The following is a 17785-nucleotide window of genomic DNA, read 5'->3' as shown; positions in this document are numbered from 1 at the left end:
TCACTTGTGAATGCTGGACAAATGAAGAGGCTTGTTAATGCTAGTAAGAATTGTAGGAATTTACAGGGTAAGTTCCTCAGACAGAACACCAAAGGACACCGCTCACAACCAGATCGCAGATCAATACACTAGTATTTTTGACGTGGTTAAATCCTCAAAGAGGGAAACAGTCCACGGTCTGAGCCAACGCGGCCACTTCAGGCAATTTATTAATAAAAGAATGAAAATTTACATAAGCTTCTCTCATGCACGGATTACCCTACAAATGACCCTCCATGCGCTTTAAATAGAAATCATGGACCAATCGGGTGTCAAGCCACGGATCAAGTGTCGGTAATACCAAGGAGAGAATGAATCGTCGGATCACTACATATCGTGACCGTCAGATTGTAAGTTACAAAATGTACAAGGTAAAGAAACACACTTTACCTAACTCTATACTAGACCAAGTTGTACTTAACTATTTCCTATGTGTCGGAATATCCTAACATCCCCCCTTAAGAACAAATTGGGATAGGATTGAAGGATTTACAAATATGACACAATAGGAGAAGGAAGGAGGCACTATAGCCTATCCCCCCTTAGTGACAACTTCCTGAACTCCAACCATAAATCGAAGTTTAGTGAACTTCGCCTCTGTGAGAGCCTTTGTAAAGATGTCTGCAACTTGATCATCTGTTGAACAATATTGCACTTCAAGAACATGGTCATGAATGAGCTTTCTGATGAAGTGCATGGGTAGTTCAATGTGTTTGCTGTGCTGATGTTGGATTGGATCTTTGCATAGCTGAATGGCACTTTGATTATCACACCAAAGTGTAGTCGGATGCTGCTGCTGAAAGCCAAACTCTGACAGGATCTGACGAAGCCACAAGGCTTCCTTACTAGCTTCTACGGCACCACGATATTCTGCTTCTGCTGAAGAAAGAGAAATGACACCTTGTTTCTTGCAAGCCCATGTAATAGGTCCTGAACCAAGAGTGAACACATAACTTGCAGTAGACTTCCAATCATCAGGGTCACCAGCCCAATCGGAATCAGTGAAACCAACCAATAGAGGAGATGCTTCGGCACTGTAATGAATCCCAAACTGAACTGTCCCTCGAACATAACGAAGTATTCTTTTAGCTGCTTTCCAATGACTTTCACGTGGGTTTTGCATAAACAGAGCAACAAGGCCAACAGCAAAGGAAAGGTCAGGACGAGTATGGGTTAGATACAAAAGTTTTCCTACAAGTTGACGGTATAAGGTAGCATCAACTTCAGGAGAAGTACAAGTGATTGAAAGTTTGACTCCAGACTGGAAGGGAGAAGGGGCTAGCTTACAGTCTTCCATGTGAAAATGACGTAGAATATCACAGGCATACTTGGACTGGGAAAGGGAAATACCCTCCTTGGATTGCAAGACTTGAAGATCGAGAAAATAATGTAAGTGTCCTAAGTCTGTCATTTCAAATTTCTTTTTAAGGCTGGACTTCACATGGTTTATAAGGTTGGGATCACTACCGGTAAGGATAAGATCATCAACATAAAGAACAAGAATGATAAGAGACTTGCCCACTTTCTTGGTGTAGACAGTATTGTCAGAATGACACCTAGAAAAGCCAGAGTCTAAAAGAAAGCTATCCATTTTGGCATACCAAGCTCGAGGAGCTTGCTTGAGACCATAAAGAGATTTCTTAAGCCGACATACAAGGCTGTATTATGTTTTTATGAAGCCAATGGGTTGTCCCATGTAGATTTCTTCATGCAAGTCCCCATGCAAGAAGGCAGATTTAACATCCATCTGATGGACTTCCCATTTGAACGAGGCAGCAAGGGAAAGAACAAGGCGGATAGAGTTCATTTTGGCAACAGGGGAGAAGGTTTCAGTGTAGTCAATGCCTTCAACCTATGAAAAACCTTTAGCAACAAGACGAGCTTTATGTTTATCAACTTTCCCATCTGGTCCATACTTGGTTCTGTAAACCCATTTGCATCTAACAAGTTTTCGTCCCTTTGGTAGAGGAACAAGATCCCATGTATAATTTGCCAATAATGAATGATATTCTTCATTCATAGCTGCTTCCCAATCTGGATGGCCTGAAGCTTCTGCAAAGGTGTCAGGATCATAATTTACTGGAGCTTGAGCCAGTAAAGAAGAGGCTTTGTCAAACTGAGAATGTGTGCGTCGCTGATCTGTAGGATCACCGACAAGATCACCTGCTGCATCTCGAGTAGCACGAACCCATTTTGGAAGCTGAGGAGCTGAAGGAGGATCCTGAGATGGTGGGGGAGGATTGTCATCCTCACTTTCATCATCTGAAGAAGGAATGTTTTCAAAAGTAGAAGAGATAGGGAGAGGTTGCACATCCGCCGGACTAGGCTCGCAGGCCGATATATTTTCATCAAATTTTACATCTCTTCTAATGATAACATTTTTGGACTTAAATGGAATAAGTCTATAGCCTTTGACATCTTCAAAATATCCAACAAAAGGACATTTTTCACTCTTAGGTTCTAAAGCTTTATGCTTTTCATCTGGAATATGGGCCCACGCTTCACTTCCAAAAACACGAAAGTGACTTACATCTGGTTTGATTGAGCTCCATGCTTCTTCTGGAGTGATATTCTTTAAAGCCTTAGTAGGAGTGCGATTTATTATGTAATTTGCACAGTTAATTGCTTCTGCCCAAAAACTAAGACCAAGTCCTTTAGATTGTAGCATACAATTAGCCATTTCCTTTAAGGTGCGATTCTTCCTTTCAGCTACACCATTTTGTTGTGGAGTATATGGAACAGTATGTTGCATTTGAATTCCATTCTCAGTGCAAAAGTTGATGAATGTGTTTTTAACATATTCTCCGCCATTATCAGATCTTAGCTTAAGAATTTGATGTCCAGATTGTTTTTCAACAAAGGCTTTGAAGGCCAAAAATGTGTTAAATACTTCACTCTTGAGTTTTAAGAAGTATACCCAAGTGCGTCTAGAGAAATCATCAATGAAAGTTAAGAAATACTTGCAGCCAGAGAATGAAACAACAGGAAGTGGACCACATAAATCACTATGCACAAGCTGTAAAGGGGCTGAGGCGTGCCAAGAGGCACGTTTTTCAAAACTGTCCCGATGATGTTTTCCGAGTACACATCCGGAACAAACACCATCTCTGCAAGATACCATAGGAAGACCTGTCACCATATTTTCTTTACATAGATGCTGAAGGGAGCGATAGTTTAAGTGACCAAATCGCTCATGCCAAAGTTTGTTCACTTCATCGTTATGAGCAACAAATACTGAGGGAAGATTTGATGACCCAAAGTTGTGAAACTTATACAACCTTGTAGAATCATCAGCAATGCCAGTAGCCAAAATCTGTTTAGGATCTCTTAAGTCCTTGATTACAACATCATGAGGTGAAAATTCAACGATTTTACCTTCACCTGAATGAGTTATCTGATATACAGATAGAAGGTTGCAGGATAAGGTTGGAACACATAATACATCATTAAACTGACCATTGTCTAGATGAACAGTTCCAGTCCCTACAACACTAAGAGATCTATCATCACCAACATATATATTTTTGGTGTTACAATCATTTAAAGGAGAGAACATGGCTTTGTTTTTGGCCATGTGATAAGAAGCTCCAAAATCAATGAGCCACTCCTGAGAATGAGAAGAAGAAGATACATTTAATGCATAACCAGACCGAGATGATTAACAACCACATGCAGAAAGTGCCATTCCTGAAGATGAAGTTGAAGGTGAAGAATGCTCCAAATGGATGTTATGTTTCTTCATCGCTGCTTCCAAGGCTTCCATATTCTTAAAGCATTTGGATTCTAAGTGACCATCTCGATTACAAAAGTTGCAATGTCTATCAGTCTTCTTCCATTTGTTTTTATTTGTCTTGTCATTTTGCTGAAATGATTTTTCATTTTGAGGCTGAGATTGCTTAGGACCCTTGTTTGGTTTAGGACCATTCTTTTTAGGATATGACTTCTTAGGATTCTTTGAATTTGGTTGCTGCTAGGCGGCTAATACTTTCTTGGAAGAGTTTCCAAGATTAAGAAGACCAAGGTGTAAGAGTTTTTCTTGTTCTCTTATTAAAGAATCACAAAAAGAGTCAAAGGAAGGGGACTTGTAGTCTGTTCCTTGAGAAATGAAGGCTTCTCTTATAGAGTGGAAGGTGGAAACAAACACAGAGTAGGCTGGTCCCAACTTACTAAGAATGGAATAGATAAGGTTACTATCTTCTTTCTTAACCTTAACACCTTGCAAGAGATATCTAAGGGTCTTGAACTTGGACAAGAAATCTTCAATGCAAGAAAAATTATTAGGGTCCAATGTAAGCAACTCATTTTCAAGTTGATGGGCTCTAAGTTCATTTTTAATCCCAAAAACTTTATTGATTTGTTTCATTGCTTCATCAGGAGTATCAAGTTCTGCAATATGGAATCTAAGATATGGAGAAATAGACATCCCTATCAATCCACGTGCTTGATCTTGCCTATTTTCCCATTTAGCAGCCTTATCTTCATCCTTCGGTTTCTTTTCTTGGCCTGAGGCTATTCTGTAGAGACCTTTACTTCTAAGAAAATCCTCAATGTAGGACAACCATTGGAAGTAGTTGGTGCTGTCAAGGGTAACTTGGTATTGACTTTCCATTTCAACGGAAACTGAAGCTAAATATGCTGAAACTAAGTGTTCCAATGGATAGATCTCGAAAAATTAGGCTGGTTTAAAAAAAACAGCTCTGAAAACGGCTTCCGGATGAAGAAGTTATGGCTTTTTGAAAAAAAAGTTGATGAAGTCGCTGACGAAGTGCGGGAATGTGCGGAAATGAAAAAATCCGCCCCCAAAAAAATGGAGATTTGAACCCAAGACCTCTACTCTCTTAAAATAGCTTTGAACCAATTGAGCTATACAAAAAATGAGAGAGAGAGAGAGAGAGCTTAAAATAGCTTTGAACCAATTGAGCTATACAAAAAATGAGAGAGAGAGAGAGAGAGAGGGGGGGGGGGGGGGGGTGATGCTTTGGGTTGCGTGCTTGCTTTGAGAAAGCTCTTTTTCCCTACAAAACAAAAAACACAAAGCCCAACACGGACATGCAAAGAAAACGAACCTTACGGCTCGAAGTTAGCTTTAGCCGAAAAACTAAATATTTTCAAAAATGAACCTTGCGCTCAAAGTTAGCTTTAGCCGGAAACTAAATATTTTGCTCAATGTTTTTGATTTTCCAAGATCACCCTAAGGCGCAGGGAAAAGAGCATACGCATGAGAAAAATCCTTCCTTTTTGTTTCTAATTTGCCCAGATCGGACAGAGTCGCAGGGCAAAGAGCATACGCAGAAATGAAAGGTATAGATCCGGTAATAAAAAAAAGGTAAATAAACCGAAACCGAAATAAATAGAGAGAAAATAACTATAAACTGCAAATAAACACTGTATACCTCCAGATCTTAAAAATGACGCAGCTAGGGCTACCGAAAACCTTTTCGCGTGAAACAAAAGGGGTTCCTCACTGGAACAGATGCTCCCAAAACAACAGAGCAGTCCTCTCGGCCCGAAAGTAGTCAGAAACAACAGATCTAGGAAACGGCAGTCGGATGGAGTTCTACCGGCTTCAGATTTTGATCACCAACGGACGCGGCCCTCAAATAGCTCTGATACCATGTAGGAATTTACAGGGTAAGTTCCTCAGACAGAACACCAAAGGACACCGCTCATAACCAGATCACAGATCAATACACCAGTATTTTTGAAGTGGTTAAAACCCTCAAAGAGGGAAACAGTCCACGGCCTGAGCCAACGCGGCCACTTCAGGCAATTTATTAATAAAATAATGAAAATTTACATAAGGTTCTCTCATGCATGGATTACCCTACAAATGACCCTCCATGTGCTTTAAATAGAAATCATGGACCAATCGGGTGTCAAGCCATGGATCAAGTGTCGGTAATACCGAGGAGAGAATGAACCATCGGATCACTACATATCGTGACTGTCGGATTGTAAGTTACAAAATGTAAAAGGTAAAGAAACACACTTTACCTAACTCTATACCTAACTCTATACTAGACCAAGTTGTACTTAACTATTTCCTATGTGTCGGAATATCCTAACAAGAATTTTGTACTCTTGATGACCAAAGCAAAAGAGTGTTGAAAATGAAGCCTTCCAAGGATGTGATGCAAGATTAAAATCTGATTTGTTTGAGGTTGTTAACACCTACGATGAGATGTTTCAGGAACCCAAAGGATTGCCTCCTAAAATAGGAATCCAACATGAGATCCAATTGTAGCAATATTGTCCTCTTCCAAACATTGGCATGTACAGGATGTCAATCATGGAGAATGAAGAAATCAAGAGACAAATCCAAGAATTGCTTGATAAAGGGGTCATCAGACCAAGCACATCGCCATGCATGTCACCAATTGTTTTAGTACCAAAGAAAGATGGTACATGGCGCATGTTTGTGGATTTCAAAGCCTTGAAAAATATTACGATAAATAATCGTTACCCTCTTCCCAAATTGATGATTTACTTGATCAGTTGAAATATGTTGTGTATTTCACTAAGTTGGAATTGAGAAGTGGCTATCATCAGATTAGGATTGCTGAAGGAGACATATGGAAGACAACTTTCAAAACAAAGAAAGGTTTGTTTGAATGGTTGGTTATGCCATTTGGGCTTTGTAATGCTCCTGCAACATTCATGAGAGTTATGAATGATGTCTTAAGACGATTTATTGATGACTTTGTGATTGTCTACTTAGATGACATATTGATTTTCAGTAAAACCCGTGAAGAACATGTCAGGCATGTTAGGCAAGTCTTAGATGTCTTGAAGAAAGAAAAGTTGTTTTTAAATATGTCTAAATGTGAATTTGGAAAGACCTCGTTAGTGTATTTGGGACATATTGTTGGAGGGGGTGAATTTAATATAGATCCCTCAAAGGTAAAAGTCATTGTAGATTGGAATACCCAATAATGTAATAGAGGTTAGGAGCTTTTTGGGAGCAACTCTATATTGGAGAAACTATATTTCTAACTTTTCTTCAATTGCAGCTCCATTACATGCATTGACAAGTGTGAAACAAGTTTTTCAGTAGGGAGGAAAGCAACATAAAGCCTTCGATGCATTGAAAGAGAGAATCAATACAACTCTAGTAATTTCGCTTCCTCATTTAAGAAAACCATTTGAGATACAAACAGATGCAATTGAATATGCAATGGGAGCGGTCTTAATGCAACATGGTAAGCCCATATGTTACCATTCCGAAACTTTTAATGGTGCAGTAGTTAACTATCCTACATATGACAAAGAACTGTATGCCTTGATGCAAAGTGTGAAAAAATGGAAACACTATTTGATGGGAAAGGAAACTGCCATTCATACTGATCATCAACCATTGCAATACTTGCAATCACAAACCAAGCTACAACAAGTGAGGCATTTCAGATGGATGGGTTCCTTGCAACAATTCCACTTGGTGATAAGGTATAAGCAAAGTATCAATAACAAAGTTGCTGACATGCTTTCTAGACCAATTGTTAGTGCTTCAGTTATTCTTAAGCATAATTCTATCATGCATGAGAGCTATGTTGAATAGTATGCTTTAGATGACGATTTTAAAGATGTATATGAAACTTTGTGTCAAGGTAACCAAGTAGAGGAATTAGATTACCATGTTCATGAAAAACTTTTGTATCATCTTGGAAAGCTATGCATTCCACAGGGTGAGTCAACATCATAAGGGAAGCACATACTTCTCTTATTGCTGGCCATTTTGGTGTAGGCAAGACGATGACACAATTACAAAGGTATTGTTATTGGCCTTGTATGAATGAAAGTGTGTCACGATATGTAAGAGGACATTCTTTATGTGCTAAAGTAAGCCTAGCAATAGAATGTTAGGAATGTATACTCCACTTCCAGTTCCTTCTCGTCCTTGGGAAAGTGTTTCTATGGACTTTGTAGGAGAACTGCCTATGTCTAAAAAAAATCATGATTATATTTATGTTGTGGTGGATCATTTAAGCAAGATGTGTATTTTGATGCCTTGTAAGAAGTAGGTTACAACTGAACGGACTCCACAAATGTTCTTTCAAAATGTATGTGTACATTTTGGGTTGCCCAAATCTATTATTTCTAATCGAGATTCTCGATTTGTCGGGAAATTTTGGTTAAGCTTATGGGGATTCATGGACACCAAGTTGAAAAAGAGCACAATATTCCATCCACAAACCGATGGTCAGAAAAAAGTGGTAAACATAATGATAGTACATCTTCTTCGTGTTTATTGCAACAAACATCCTAAGCTTTGGGATGAACAGTAACACTACATTCAACATGCTTATAACTGGGGAAAGCATTCATTGACTCAAACATCTCCACTTGAGGCATGCTGTTGATACTTACCAAAATATCCTTTAGATTTTATCTTTGGGAAAGATGTTGCTATTGATGGTCACCGTGACATTGATAAGGCCAAGCGATTCATTGAAAAAGTTCAATTGGTGCATCAGATGGTTGGAGATGAAGTTTGGCTTTACATTAGCAAGGAGAGGCTTAAAGGAGAAGGTAAAAAATTGAAACCAATAAGGTATGGACCTTTTAAGATTCTAGAAAAGATTGGTAGTAATGCCTTTCGGTTGGATTTTCCTCCATATATGCAAATGTATGCAATTGTTAATGTTGATAATTTGAGAGTATACGAGCCTCCTTTTATTGATGATCAAGGAGAGCATGTTCCTATTCCTTAAATAGAAGATTTCTCTCTTGAATTTCTTGAAGAACTACAACAAGACACTATCCTTGACAGAAACACGAGAACTTCAAAATGAGGGAATGTGGTGTACCTTCATGTGGGACTCAAAGGCACAAATCCAAGAAAATCCAAATGGATTGAGATTGGAAGGGTGAGGTAACTATACCCTCATTTTTTTGTTGACTGAAAGTAGTCTTTTGGAGATTTAAAAGCTTCTAGTGGGGAGGAGCGATCCAAGGGATCAGTGAAGTGCTCAAAATTCAAAGTGTTCCAAAGTGCTCGAAAATTGTACCAACGCATAGATCTCGACGAACTAAATCCAATGCAACTTGAATCACCCAAAACCGATATCATATGATCCTGATATCACGTTCTGATCATTTTTCCAAACAGGTAAAAAAATTGCAGGTTGGATGCAGGACTACTGACTAGGCAGTCCGTACGTTGACTGGGCAGTCCGTACGTTGATTGGGCAGGTTGATTGGACAAGATGACTGTGTTTGTTGGGCCAATGGCAGGTTTCCACTTGGCATCTTTGTATTGGTTTGAATATGTGGTGTTTTGGTTGGTGGTTGAGTTTGTATGTGGACCAAATATGGGATACCACATGGCCCAGTCATGGGCTGCCATGTGGCACCTCGGGGTCAAATAAAATTTGGCAAGGGTTGGCCAGAGGCCTGACCGGATTCATACGTGAGACTTGTGGAGAAACAATACATCACATTACCGCTAGGGCATATGTGGAACTTAACCTGTATAGTGACAAATATGTATTTAAAGTTTCCACAGTTCAATGTTGGGGGACGAGGTCGGGGCTAAGCCCTATCCCCCGGTCACCGTACTGCCATGGGACTGTAGTTAGCAGGAGACAAGGGTCTGGACTTAGCCTTGGCCCAAGGTTATGGCACCCAAAGTTATGAACCACCAGACCCACACCAACAGATGGGGGGCAGAAGCATGGGGACCAACCCACGGTCGTGGCACCCACATATGATCAGTGCCATCGCAACAGAGAGATTGACGGTCGAGCGCGGAGAAATAGGCATAAACACCAGCTTTATGGTGCTCATGGAACCATTCCCAAAGATCCAGGGGGCTCTGCAGATGGGGGAGAGCAATTAGCCTCAACCCCCTGGCGCATGGCCCCATGTGGCCCAGGTTTTCCGCCATAGGCCTTATAGGGCATTTAAACAGAGTGACATTTTGCACCCAATTCAGCGTGAATTTGGTCAGTGCCAGGCGAAATTATCACTTGGCATGCCCTAGAAAGGTGGAATTCATAGGATGGATAGCAATTCAATCCAGTTTGTAGAGAAGAACTAGCAGGGAAAACTTCTAGAGAGCATAACTTCTTCATTTTTTGGCCAAATTGAGCCCAAGAAGAGCCCAGCTAGGGGTTTTTGACTATTATGAATCCATTGGAGACATAATTTTCACATTTCAAGCATTGTAAATCCAGGTAAACATAAATTTGAGCACTTAATGAAAGATACCCAACATTGGAAGCTGGACTAGGAGATGTAGCCCAGGAGAGGGGTGAACTACTTTATCATTTTTGCTGTTATGTGTTTCTGATATGGTATATTTGTCTCTGTTTATGTTGTTAACTAAGTTTAAAAACCATTATTTTATGTGTTTTGCAAAGTGATCCATTGCCTAAGATACATAAAATTTACTTGTAATTTTTCCTTCACCTTCAAGTTTGCATAAAAAATCACCTCCCATCCGTGAAAGTCCGTAAAGAATAGGGGACACTGACTGAGGTCACAATGTGTCTTTATCCCATTGTTGTCATTTGGTCTAGTAGTTGTCCCTTAGGTTTCCCTCTTAGGACCCCTTCTAGATTGTGTGGCAACAAGTACGTTACAATGCTTAACATAATGGGGTTTCCAAGAGGAAAAATAGGACCATCATGGAGGGAACGAGGGCAATGATCTATGATCAAGAGTTGCCTATGTTTTTGTGGATGGAGGCATGCAATAAAAATTTGTACATGTAGAACAAGAGTCCTCACAAGGTATTGGAGGACATGACTCCTGAGGAGCTTTTTATAGGAGTGAAACCAGATGTGAGTCATTTGCACATATTCAATAGTCCAGTATATGTCCATATTCCTAGAAAGAAAGGGACTAAACTAAATCCCTTATCTGAGAGGGGAATATTTGTGGGCTACAGTGAGGTCTCAAAGGCCTACCAAGTCTACATTCCAGGATAGAGGAAGGTTATCTTGAGTCGGAATGTCAAATTGGATAAAGGTAGGACCCTTTTGAGATCTCATGAGAAGGAGCTAGCAACAATATAGGATCGAGAGTGAGAGGCTCCTAAGGTTGAACACATACCAACAATAATAGGGACACAATGAATAGATATGGAGGAGGAGTTAAATATTCCTTTGAGCTCTACCATAAAGAGGTTAAGATGGGTCGAGAATATCTTGAGGGATACTGAGGAGCATGTGGAGGCTCCTAACAACACCTTTAGGTAGAACAAACATTCTACCACCAATGATATTTTCCAATTATTTGGCATTAACGAGCAATGTCAATAAATCTAAGCCTTTCAATTTTTAGGTGGCTATAGATGAGAAGGTTTGGAGTGATGCCATGATATAGGAGTATAGCTCCATAAGAGAATTCATGTATGGGACATCGTGTCAAGGCCAGAGGGAAAGTATGAGGTCACTTCTTAATGAATCTATATGATCAAACATGTAGTTGGTGGCAACATCGAGAATTATAAAGTGAGGTTCATGGCGAGATGGTTCTCCCATAAGGAGGGAGTGGATTACGAGGAGACATTCACACCCATCACCAGATATGCATCCATTAGAGAAATTATTTCCATTTCTTCAGAGATCGGGTGGAGGATACATTAAATGGATGTGAAGAGTTCTTTCCTCAATGGAGTAATTGAGTAGGAGGTGTATATTGATCAACCTTAGGGTTTTGAGGTGCATAGGAGACATTCCCATGTATGTAGGTTGAAGAAGGCCCTTTATGGGCTAAAGAAATCTCTACATGCATGGTTTGTCAGGATCAATGGATATCTTCTTGATTTGGTCTTCACTAAAAGTGAAGAATATTCCAACTTGTACTATGTACTTGTTGAGGGATCTGGATGTTGATTTAGCTTGGGATCAACCATGGTCTCATGGTTCAGAAAGAAGAAATAATCATTACACTCAGTTTAGTAGAGGCAGAGTACATGGAAACGAGTATGGTGATTTGTGAGGCAGTGTGGCTATGCAAGATGCTTGTAGGGATATTTGATCTGCAGATGGGGGCAACAACGATCCACTGTGATAATTAGAGTTTCATTAAGCTATCTTAGAATATTGTGTTTCATGATTGGTCAAATCATATCAAGATCAGATATCACTTCATTAGAGAAAAGGTCCAAAGGGGTGTTGTGATATTGTAGTGCATTTTTACAGAGGAGTAGGTGGAAAATGTTCTCACTAAGACTCTAGTGAAAGCAAAGTTTGTGTAGTACTGAGATCAGTTGGGGGTAGTGGAGAATCCCTTCCTTGCTAGGAGGGAGTGTTGAAGAGAGTGGTAGCTTTGGAAGGTCTTCTGCATAGGCTTGGAGTCTTAGCATGTGGAAGACATTATTTTCCTCTTCTACATTCTTGCTTGGTGGAGTAAGTGATTCATGCCTTCTTTCCTAAATCTAACTTGTTTAATGGTGTTTTCATTAATTCCAACATCCGTTGTCATTAATGCCAACATCTGTTCATGAATGATCTCAATATTCCTTGTGGATTACACTAGTGGAAGCTACGAACAACATGAAGCCCTATAATTCCCGCACTTATTGAATATTTTGAGCTTTAAGATCAATGTATTTGCTCACAAGACCATCAATGGTTAATGCTCCTTGTTGTGCTGATTCCAATGATATATAACATGCTTTGAGACTCCTCATGATTTGAGAGATATGCCTAATCAAAGATGGTAACCCCATCCTGTAGTCAAAATCCCCAAAGGGGAGATGACGTGGCAGAATATTATTGGCTAGACTATAGAAAATTTAATTAGGAAAAGAAGGATGCCTTGTTGAAGGGGTTACAATTTATTTTTTGAAGCCAAAATAAAATCTATTTGTATATTCAAATATACTTTAGTCCAAATCTTGGAGGGAAAGTCAAAAGAAAAATTCAAATTTTATGGTCCAAAATTAGAGAGCAAAAAATCTCTAATATTCAAATTTTAAATCAAATTTTGGTCCCCTTCATTGATGGTTAATTCGACCCTCTAACATCCCAACCCTCTATTATATATTGGTGATTGATCTCCTTCAAATAACAAGAATATATAGCTATATCTATGTGATTAATCTTTGTGGCTAGGGTTGTCTTGAACATCTTGAAAAAGGTCGAAGGATTGCACTTTTTCTATAGTTTGTTTGTCTAAGGTTTTTTGTTGGGATCTTTATGGCCACTCTTTAGACAAAACCAAAATTTTGTGATGCTAGAGCACTAGATTTGAAGTAATATGTGAAGGTTTTTCTCCGTGTATCTTTGTCTAAGGGATTCGTTAGGCATTGACTCTTTACTGTGAGTATTCAACCATTTAGGGAAAATTTGTACCATATTCTTGAAGACCATTTTGAAGAAAATATCTGAGTTATTTGAGGGTTATTTTCTATTTGGGAAAGGCTTATTGGCACATGTATTTAGGCCTCTCTTTAAAGGAAGATCTATGGCATTTTGGACTGATCCTCCTATCTGTGATATTCGGTCTCCTATAACACAAATTTCTAAGACAAACGATGATCATTATCAATAAGAGTATGCGAGATGGGAATTAGCATTGAATTCCTTTTGCACTGAACCAAGATGTGTCTAAAGCCCTCTCGAGGATGCATTTCCGCCCTATTTTATAGTCTGCTTCTAGCTCCATGCATTAGTACAACATGTCAAAGAGTGAAGAATGTTTTGGATGATGGTAAAATTTTGAAGGTCAAGTGAAGTAACTCGAATCATAAAGTAGTGGTCAGATTACAGTGGACAATTATGTGATTGTTTGATATTTTGAAGCCCTAATTCACAATTCTTCTTCTAGCAGATTGAGTGGACTAAGAACTACGACCCTATCCTTAAACAATCTGAATTGAATGCATGACTTTTGTATGCCCTAACCAGATCCGAGCTCTGAAATCCATGAAGAGTTTGTGAACCATTCAGGCTTCACTCTTTCAAGCTAAGGTTATTGTTATGCAACCCTATTTCGGCTCTTTCACTAATTACCTTGCATACCTATTAGAATCATTCTAAACCCTAATAGAAGGCTGAACCGTTATGAAGTTAAGGCATTTAGAGAAAATTAAAACAAGATCTGTGGGTGCATTTGAAGTAGAACTCATGTGAAATCTCCTAGAAGGTTTTTGAAAAATTCTAATTTGTGTCCAAGGTTTTGAAAGTGGTTTGCAAGAAACAATTCTTTGTTTTCATACATGATTAGATCTGAGGTCATTTTGCAAATATTTCAGCACTGAGAATTCTGCCTGTAAGATTGATCTATGGCATTCATAGAATACTGAAGCTAGGAGAAATCTACTCTCATATAAAATATGAGGAACTATGACGAACTTGTGTTATTATTGAGGCCTATTCATGCATTGAAGACCCACTAATGCTCAAGGGTGTTTGTGGTATAAATTGGTAACTTGAAATTGCAAAAGTCTTTCTATGGTATATCTAGAGGTATGGATAAAGTAGTGATGAAGCTTGATTCAAATCATAGTAGTAAGGAATATGTACAAGAGTGAATTCTTCTTCAGGACAAGGGCATCATATCACTGCAAACAAATCAATGACAATACATTTTCAAGACAAAGTCATGTTGCTAGAAGAAGTTTGCTAAGGGTTTTACTGTGTAAGGTTTGGAAGGTCTAATCATTGCGAGGAAGGAATATATTTAGCATTAGAACAAGGAGACTGCTTTACAGGTTTCACGTGTTACTGTTGGAAAATAAGGAGACTTATGTATTATAGACAATTTTCCTTAACTTGATAATTACTTGTGATATATGTTGGCCTTTTATTAATTTTATTAGTTCTTGTTCACCAAGAAATTACCAAAATGATGAACATCACAACAAGACAAAGTACACAAGATAAAGGCTCCAATCTAAGGCAAAAACCCTCCAAGGGGAAAACCCAAAAAGAATGCTTCTCTTCTTATAGGATCTTCTTACAATGAGACTTCCAAGACCCAAAGACCAAAGCCTAATATCCTCCCCAAAACTAATTTAGGTCCCCAACAATGTCTTCTTCAAGGAAACTTCCAAACTTCGACCTACTGCAACTTCATCCCATATTTTACCTTGAAACTACACCTTCGAATTTTTGCCTCCTGCAAGTGGCAACACCAAAACCCTAACTTTGCACGTGTGGAGAGAGAGAGAGACGATCCCAAGAAACTTTGAATTATTTTCTTCCTTTCTTCATCTTTCCAACACTCCTTCTCCTTCGCTATTATAGATCGAACTTGATGAAAGTGAGTGTGCCAAATAAGGTCAAGCTCGCGTTTATAGCCTTCTTGAGGGGTCGAATATCCCTACCTTAGGCTGACTTGTCCTTGACTGGGGCCGACTTGGTCTTGGAGGAATAAATGATTTTTTCTTGAAAAAATAAATATTTTCCTTTGTTACAATGAGTCCAAATGGGACTATAATACATGACCTAAGTTCTTATTTGTTCAGAAAGACCTAGAAGTACGAAGAACATGCTTTTGACCTAGACTAGAGCATGAAACCCATGCTTCACAAAAAATAAGAATTTTCTTTTCTTTCTTTATACAAAGTATATAATGTCATGATTACAAATAGGTCATTATGAAGACCGAACCTAGTTACAATTTCCAACACTCCCTCTTAACTAGGGAGGTATTCATAATCCCATCACATGGTACAAGGAATCTCATCCTTGAAGCATTCTCATAAGAAGAGTCAGATTGATAAGCCATCTTTGTCAAGCATATATACCATTACCAACATTGTCCTTGAAGGCCTTAACTAGACAATCTCATCTTCATTTGAGAACATTATGCTGGGAGGCATTATGTGAGTTTCCACACTACCTATAAGGCAAATACCCCATCCAGATGTTCATCGGATATGTCCTTTTAGGACTATTTTTATCTTGGATTTCCAATCCCGAATCCTCAAAGAATATCAGTCCTCTTCGACTACTCTTATCTTGGATGCCCTACCTCATCCTTAAATAGTATTGATCAAAAAATTATTTTCTTGGATTCTACAATCCATAATAAGTTCCTATATTAGATGCTTATCCATTCCTCCAGACTACATTCTTTCTTTATATCCTTCATTAAGACTTACGACTATTAGTCCTAGTTTAGTGCATGACCCATAAATACAAGAACTATCCAACATCACTACCTCTCAATTAGGGAAGATATGTCCACCAAACCAAGCTTACCTCTCAGGTACTCAAGCTTCTTGTTCGATATCAATTTGGTCATAATATCTGATACCTATTCATCTATAGGTAGATAATGCAGCTCCACAACCGAATCTCATACCAATCTTTTGACGTAGTGGTACTTATTATTTATATGCTCTGTCCTAGCATGAAACACAGGGACTTCCATCAATCTTATGAAACTTTCATTATCACAATGTATTTGTGTAGGGCTAAGTGGTCCTTCAAACAAATCTAATAGTAACTTCTTGAGCCAAACTGCATACCAAGAGACTTTGCTTACAACAACATATTCAACTTCAACACTAAAATAAATTGTATCATGCTTTCTGCTCATCCATGAGACCACAAAAGATCCTAGGCTGAAGCATCCACCTATTGTGCTTCTTCCATCTGTCTCACTGCCACCCCAATCTGAATCTATATCTCCCATGAGTTGGATTTCATTACCAGTATACCAGAGGCAATGGTGTATGGTTCCACACAAATACCTTAGGATATGCTTAGCTGCAATCCAATGATCATGTTTTGGCTCCATTTGAAACTGATTGAGGAAATTCATTGCAAAACAAATGTCAGGCCTTGTATTTACCAGATACATTAAGGACCCAATCAACTGTATGTAGCAAGTAGGATCCATCAGACTACAATCTAAACTCCTCAACTTCTTTAGATTGGTAATCATAGGAGTCGTTATAGGCTTGTTTTCCATGCCAAATTTATAAATAATCTTTATTACATATTTACCTTGACCAAGATATATATTCAACTAGCTTCTACCTAACTTCTAGTCCCAAGTAGTAGTCCATAATCCCAAGATCCTTCATATCAAACTCGACTGCTAACTACTTCTTGCATTCCTGAATTCAATGCTCTACATCTGTGACAAGTAGATCATCCACATACAAGAGTATGATGATTGATGCACCCTGGACCACCCTGATGTATAGTTTAGGATCTGCAGAACTCTTGGTAAAACCAAGTCTCAATAGGTATGCATCCATTCTTGCATTCCAAGCTCTAGGTGCTTGCTTTAAGCCATATAGATCTTTCTTCAGCCCGCAAACACGAGACTCCATCTGGTTTATTTCAAATCCTTGAGGCTGCTCAATGTAAACCTCTTCATCAATGGTCCCATTCATAAAAATTGTCTTAACATCCATTTGATGGATATTCCATCCCATAGTAGAAGCCAAAGAAACAAGTGATCTTATTGTTGTATATTTAGCTGTAGGAGCAAAGGTTTCTTCGTAATCAATACCTTCTTTCTGTGAGAAGCCTCCTTTCTTTGTATTTATCAATTCTCCCATCCACAACGTGCTTTATCTTGTAAATCCATTTTGAAGTGACTATAGATTTGTCACTTGGCCTAGGGACAATTTCCCAGATATCAATTTTCATGATTGACTGGTATTCTTCTCGCATCACATTCCTCCACCTTTGATGTTTAGTTTCATATTCATAGGAGGAAGGTTCCACTTCAATTATCTTTTTCATATATGCGTCATACCCATAATACCTTTTCAATCTTTTACTTTCTCTGAAGGCCCCCTTAGTTGTGTGTCCTTCTGCTTCTTGTACAATAG

This window comes from Pinus tabuliformis, chromosome 9 (assembly GCF_031772625.1).
Source record: "Pinus tabuliformis cultivar Carrire ecotype Pingquan chromosome 9, CPIR1, whole genome shotgun sequence".
NCBI lineage: Eukaryota > Viridiplantae > Streptophyta > Pinopsida > Pinales > Pinaceae > Pinus > Pinus tabuliformis.
Note: the sequence above shows the minus strand (reverse complement) of the source record.